Source organism: Vanacampus margaritifer, chromosome 1 (assembly GCF_051991255.1).
Source record: "Vanacampus margaritifer isolate UIUO_Vmar chromosome 1, RoL_Vmar_1.0, whole genome shotgun sequence".
In the NCBI taxonomy this organism is placed as follows: domain Eukaryota; kingdom Metazoa; phylum Chordata; class Actinopteri; order Syngnathiformes; family Syngnathidae; genus Vanacampus; species Vanacampus margaritifer.
In genome coordinates, this window is record NC_135432.1 from 49,658,930 (window position 1) to 49,665,073 (window position 6,144).

A 6,144-nucleotide genomic window follows, 5' to 3' on the forward strand; every position below is an offset into this window, starting at 1 on the left:
AGCCGCTACTCTAATGAGGGTGCGGTCAATTTAAGACTGAAGGTAGTGCTATTCAGGTTACAGCCAACATCCACCACAACACTCAAAGAAATTTACTCTGACAGTGTAAATTTTTATCCTAACAGCATTTGTTATGCCTGCCACTATATGCCACTGGTATAAACATAATAATACTTTAAATGATAATGCAATAATAATAATTAGCTGTGAATAATATACACCGTCACTTTTTACTCTAAGACCTAATTAATTTTTTTGCATACTCTTGGCATTCTTACCTCTGGAACTCCTTAAAGACTGTTGGAAAACCCTGTCAAGTAGGGATAAACTGATAATTGTATGAATAACGGCGCTGATATTCAGCATTTTATGAATATCAGCATCAGCCTCTTTTTTTTTTGGTGGGGGGGTGATAGCCGATAAATTGAAAACTGTCATTTTTGCTTTTTTTTCTCTTTTCTCCTCCCTCTGCTCTGATTCAGTGGCTGTTGACCCACAGCACCATCTAATTGGTTGCTCGTGCAGTGCTAACAGCCAATAAGCAGCAAATGCTCGGCTCTTCTCTAGACGCTCACATCACCACTTACATTTTTAACACGTCTTCTTTGCTTCGAATGGCTTGTTGAACTGGCTCCGTATTTTCTTTCTTTCAGGTTTATCCATTCTCTTTGCCATACCGACCGGACAACACTACACATTACTGCATTATTTATTTACTTTTCTAGGCTTTAACGCATTTGCGCAGTATAAGCCAACCCTAACTAATGCCCGTGATGATGCCTGATGTCAATGGCAATTGGATGTAAGTTGAAGCCAGAGAAATAATTGCATCCAACACTGCCGGCATGATTTTGCTTAATGTTGGTTGTGGAAGGCCTCATACATCTCCATCCAATTTCAGCAGGAGATCAGATGCATATGCCACTGGCATATTTTTAACACTGAGGCAGTGGCTAACATACCTAGCGCAGACAGAAAGAGGATGTGCACAGGCATGGCTCTGATGTTTTTTGTTTCTCGCTCTATCGTGGGTTCAAAATCACGGCATCAATCAATCAATATATTTTTAGGCAAGCGGTACCTACTGAGGAGGACCCAATCCGTGCTCTGACTGAATGGATCAGCATGCTCTTTGAAAATGTGCCTTTGGCAGAGCACATAGTTGCATGATGGAACGCATGGTTGCCCAAATCCTCCAATAGTGTACAATAAGCAATGGAACATGCATTTCTGTTTTGCTTTTAGTTGTCATTTGATAACCTGTTAGACCAACCTTTCAAATTGTCAATAAAATTATAGTTTTTCTCAAATTGCTAATACGCTAATTGCTATTGTCTGATCCTGCTGATTTTATCAGTCACTTTTTCGGCAAACCTTTTTAGGCACAAATTGCCAACACATTTTCATTGTAATGCACCTGTTATTGCACAATGGTGTGCACAGGTGGCAAAAGTCAAACAAAATTTAAACACATGTATCATAGCTTGGAAAAAAAAACAACCTCAAAATTGTTGTAACTAATGATGTTAAAGAGAATGTATAAGCCATTTCTGAGAGCAATGGTTTTACCACAATGGGTAAAATTCTGAGAGGAGTTTGTGTGAGAGGTGGTTGAGGTGGTCAAGGTGGTAAGCGAAAACGTAAAAAAAACAATAATATCCAATGAAATCATCTCTACAGTGATTGACCATGTTCTTGTTCATGGTATGTGCATGAGAGAGGCCAGAAATGGGGTACAACCAAACGTCAGTAGATTCACTTTGTCTGCCATAATCCAAATATTTTAGTGAACCACTCTTATTGACATTACAGTTTGTAAATGTTGACAGCAATTCCTGTATACTATGTATACCTTGTGTCCAATAAAACCACAAATACATCATAAATGTTTGTGTGGTACTGAAGGAATATTAAATTACTATATTAAGTGTAATCTTTGCGTGTCCAAATAATTGTATTCAGGATCTGATGAAGAAGTTTTCTTGCAAGAATTTATTTAGAGGCCTCTAAAGACACAGTCAGGACATCACATCAGAATGCAACGTGATGATCCCAAGTGTGTGACAATTTACAAAACATCGACTCATTTATACAAAAAAGATAAAAGGTTCCTCCTCCCGGCTCTTGATTGAACAAAGGGCAGACATGTCATCTCCTAGATTGAACAAAGGTGTAAGGTTGATGGTAAACAGACATCTTTATACAGTTCCCCTTCTTGATTGGGGGAACAGAAGTAATCAAAATCTGACCCCAGACCTTCAGTCCCTAAGTGTCAAGAAACTCTGACAACATCATGCACATTGCCCCTCCAACAGCATTTGAGGGTACAAAGATCAAATAAAGTTCACAAAATCACCATCCCACTGTATTCTTTTAAACACTCATGATTATATCACATTGATGTGCCTATAAGTAAATTCAAAAACAGTAAAACATCAAATTGAAAATGTTAAATGTCTTCAGTCCTACCATTGAACTTCTATAAGTTCAAAAACCGGACATTTAATCCCACAATAGTCTAGAGAGAAAGTCCAGCGCGGATCTTGATCGTCGCAAAATGAAGCAATGTTTATGTGTGGAGTTTAGAAATAAGAATAGCAGGTGAGAGAGAGAGAGAAAAAGATAGATAGAGGGGCTTAGCAGTCAAAATTCAGTTTGATTCATTAAAAAATTTGATGGAAGGGGCATAATAAATGTGAGGCATAACACTATGTGATGTGGTTAAGTGTCACGACGCAATAGCAGATGTGTCCGTCCCTCGAAGCCATCTCCTGATGAAGGTCTTTGTTGAATGAAAAGTGCGTTCGACAGTTGGTCAATCAATTTTTTTATTTTAATTTTTTTAAAGAGGCGTTTGTCAGTCTCTTTCCGAACCCTGGCTCACTGCCAGAGATCGCAGGAAAGATCACGGGACTTCATTCCCAGTGTGACTCAATCCTTGTGAATTGATGAAAAGGGGCATGTGATTCAAATCACCATTGAGTGATTTCCCCCTTTCACCAGCAGATTGACACTTGATCAGCTTTTCCAGGCGAATCAACTGTGCCCATCTTTGCCCATGGAAAAGGCACTCCAATGAATCTTCTTTCAGCGACCTCCTTCAGCTTCTTCTCAGTCCTCCTGACCAGCCGGGATGCTTGTTGACGCTCCTTTGACTCAATGTCGAGCTGCTCCTCCATTTGAGCGATTTTGGCCTCCAGGGAGGCGATGGTGTACTTGTACTTTGACTTGATGGTGCTTTCAAGCTCCTGCAGCTTCAGCTTCAGCTCCTTGTTTTGGCGATCCAGGTGGGAACGAGCGCCCTCCAGTCGCTGGACGCTGCTGTGCTCGGCGCCAAGCTCCGTGGTCAGCTGCTCCATCTGCAGTGTGGTTCTCTTCAGACGCTCGTTGATCATCTCGGTGTTGAGTAGCTCCTCCTCCAAATCTTCCTCCAACTGGGCTATGCGAGCCTCCAGCCTCCTCTTCTCTTCAGTCAGCAGAGCATTTTTAGCATTGCCGTTGTTAATCTCATCCTGCTCGTCTCTCTCTGCCTGCGTTTGTCTTTTGAGTCTCTCGGCTGTGGCAAGATCCTCCTGGTAGTGCAGGGCATCTGCCTCCAAGGCCTCCAGCTCACGGGCTAGCGTTAGCGCCCGCGTGTCCTTCTCCCTGGCGTCTGCTTCGGCCCGGTCGCGCTCCTCGGCATACTGGCTGGAGATGGTCTTCTCCTCAGCCAGCATCTGGTCAAACTTCTTCTGTTTCCTGTCCAGGTTGGAAACCACCTGCCTCAGGGTGTCCTGGTCCACCATGAGGTCATCCAGCTCCCGCTGCAAACGGGTTTTGGTCTTATCCAATTTGTCGTAAGCGGCCGTCTTCTCTTCCAGCTGCTGCTGCAACGAGTCGGCGTCACGTTGGACGCGCTTGCGAGCCTCCTCCGCGCTCTCCAGGTTGGACGTCTCCTGATCCAACTTCTTCTTCATGTCGGCCAGCTGTGCCTGAAACGTAGCAGACCTGCTTCTCCATGTTTCTCTTGCCCTCCTCCTCTTCATCCAGCATCTCGCGCAGGTTGTTTTGCTCATCCTCCTGCTGCCGCAAGCGAGTGGAGATGTTGAGCTTCTGACGAGTCTCCTCTTGGAGCAGTTCCTGTGCATCCTGAAGCTGAGACTCCACTGAAGAAAGGTCTTTGCTGAATTTGATGTTTTTGTCCTCGGCTTCAGTCAGAAGGCTGTTGACATTGTCCAGCTCAGACTGCATTTTGGCCATCTTGTCCGCCATCTCCTGCCTCTGCCGTTCGCTGTCTCCAAATTTGACCTGAAGCTCCTGAACTTGGGACTCTGCTTTCTTGCGACGGTGCTCTGAATCGGATTTGCCTTGCGTCAGGGTCTTGAGCTCGATTTGCACCTCGTTCCATTCGCTCTCTAGGGCCTGTTTTGATTTCTCCATAGACATCTTGTTCCGCTTGGCCTGCTCCAGCTGTTCATTAAGCTCGTCAAAGGCCTGGTTGTGTTTCTGTCTCATGTCGGCCATCAGCTGCTCGTGGGCCTTGGCCTCGTCCTCCACAATCTTCTTGAGATCGGCAACCTCCGTCTCACGTTTGCTCCTCAGCTCCTGCTGTGTTCTCTGGCGTGGTGGGAGCGCTTCAATCATCACGAGCGTTGCAGCCTTTATCTGTACACTCAGCGAAGAGTTCAGAATATGGACCGGAAGTTTATGCAAATCAAACCAGCCGGAGTCTTGATCACAAATGTCGTCCATTATATGTATTAATTAGTCGTTTTTAATATTTATAAAGTCAGTGACGTCTCACTTATGATACTACAATATAACAGATCAAAAATATTCTCATTAATCCCCCCAAAAAAAATTATTATTTTTTTTTTTTCAGACAAACACAAACAAGACGAAAACGAAACAGATATTAAATACCTTTTGCGCGACTTTAACAAATATATCCTGGATCTTCACGGGCGGCTTATAACACACAGCTCTGAACCGAAAAAACGGCAGGCTTTTAATATCACTCCACGGCACCGTAGCGAACTACGCGACATACGGGCGTTTAGCTCAGCAAACACTACGCGTGATCAACGCGAGCTGCTTATTTCACAACACACATCCGCAACACATAGTGCGATCACCACTAGCTGCTTATAACACCACAACAACAGAAACAGCCTATTCCTCCGTGGTACTCAATGTCTTATGCCGTTTAAAACGGCGGAGCTCTCCGACTTGACGTCACTTCCGTAAACACGGGGCATTTCTATGCGCGTCTTAATATTTTCCCGGCTTCTTATTTAACACAACACACACACACCGAGGAATTATGTCCCTCGGTTTAGTAATTCCACACAGCACACACCTTGTTTACCACACAGGCGGCTAATCCACTCCGCACTCCCAGTAGTTTATATACTGACGGCTTATTCATACGAAAAAATAAAAAACACAACCTATTCCACCGCGGAAAAAACTCCCATGCATGGTTCAATGTCGTAGTAATTTTCAAAATCGAGGAATTTCCGTCCCACCGTAAGAAATACTACTACAACCCCCCTAACTTGTTCACAGATCCCAAATACAACTTAGCACAGACGAAATGCAACTGTATTGATCCTAAACAACCAGAATTTCTCTACGTGGATAAAATGTCCACTCACCTTGTTAATATTTTTGCGCTTTAGAAATCCGGTGTTCAGGATCAATCACAGCTGTTGAAAAAACGTCTCAAGAAGTCCACGTCGGCGTCACCATTTTGAAGGAATATTAAATTACTATATTAAGTGTAATCTTTGCGTGTCCAAATAATTGTATTCAGGATCTGATGAAGAAGTTTTCTTGCAAGAATTTATTTAGAGGCCTCTAAAGACACAGTCAGGACATCACATCAGAATGCAACGTGATGATCCCAAGTGTGTGACAATTTACAAAACATCGACTCATTTATACAAAAAAAGATAAAAGGTTCCTCCTCCCAGCTCTTGATTGAACAAAGGGCAGACATGTCATCTCCCAGATTGAACAAAGGTGTAAGGTTGATGGTAAACAGACATCTTTATACAGTTCCCCTTCTTGATTGGGGGAACAGAAGTAATCGAAATCTGACCCCAGACCTTCAGTCCCTAAGTGTCAAGAAACTCTGACAACATCATACACATTGCCCCTCCA

At 43.4% G+C, this 6,144-nt stretch overlaps 1 pseudogene; it reads right to left on the minus strand.

Moving 5' to 3' along the window:
- Positions 1-1,923: 1,923 nt before the first annotated feature.
- Positions 1,924-5,258, minus strand: LOC144056291 (uncharacterized; annotated as a pseudogene).
- Positions 5,259-6,144: the final 886 nt, after the last annotated feature.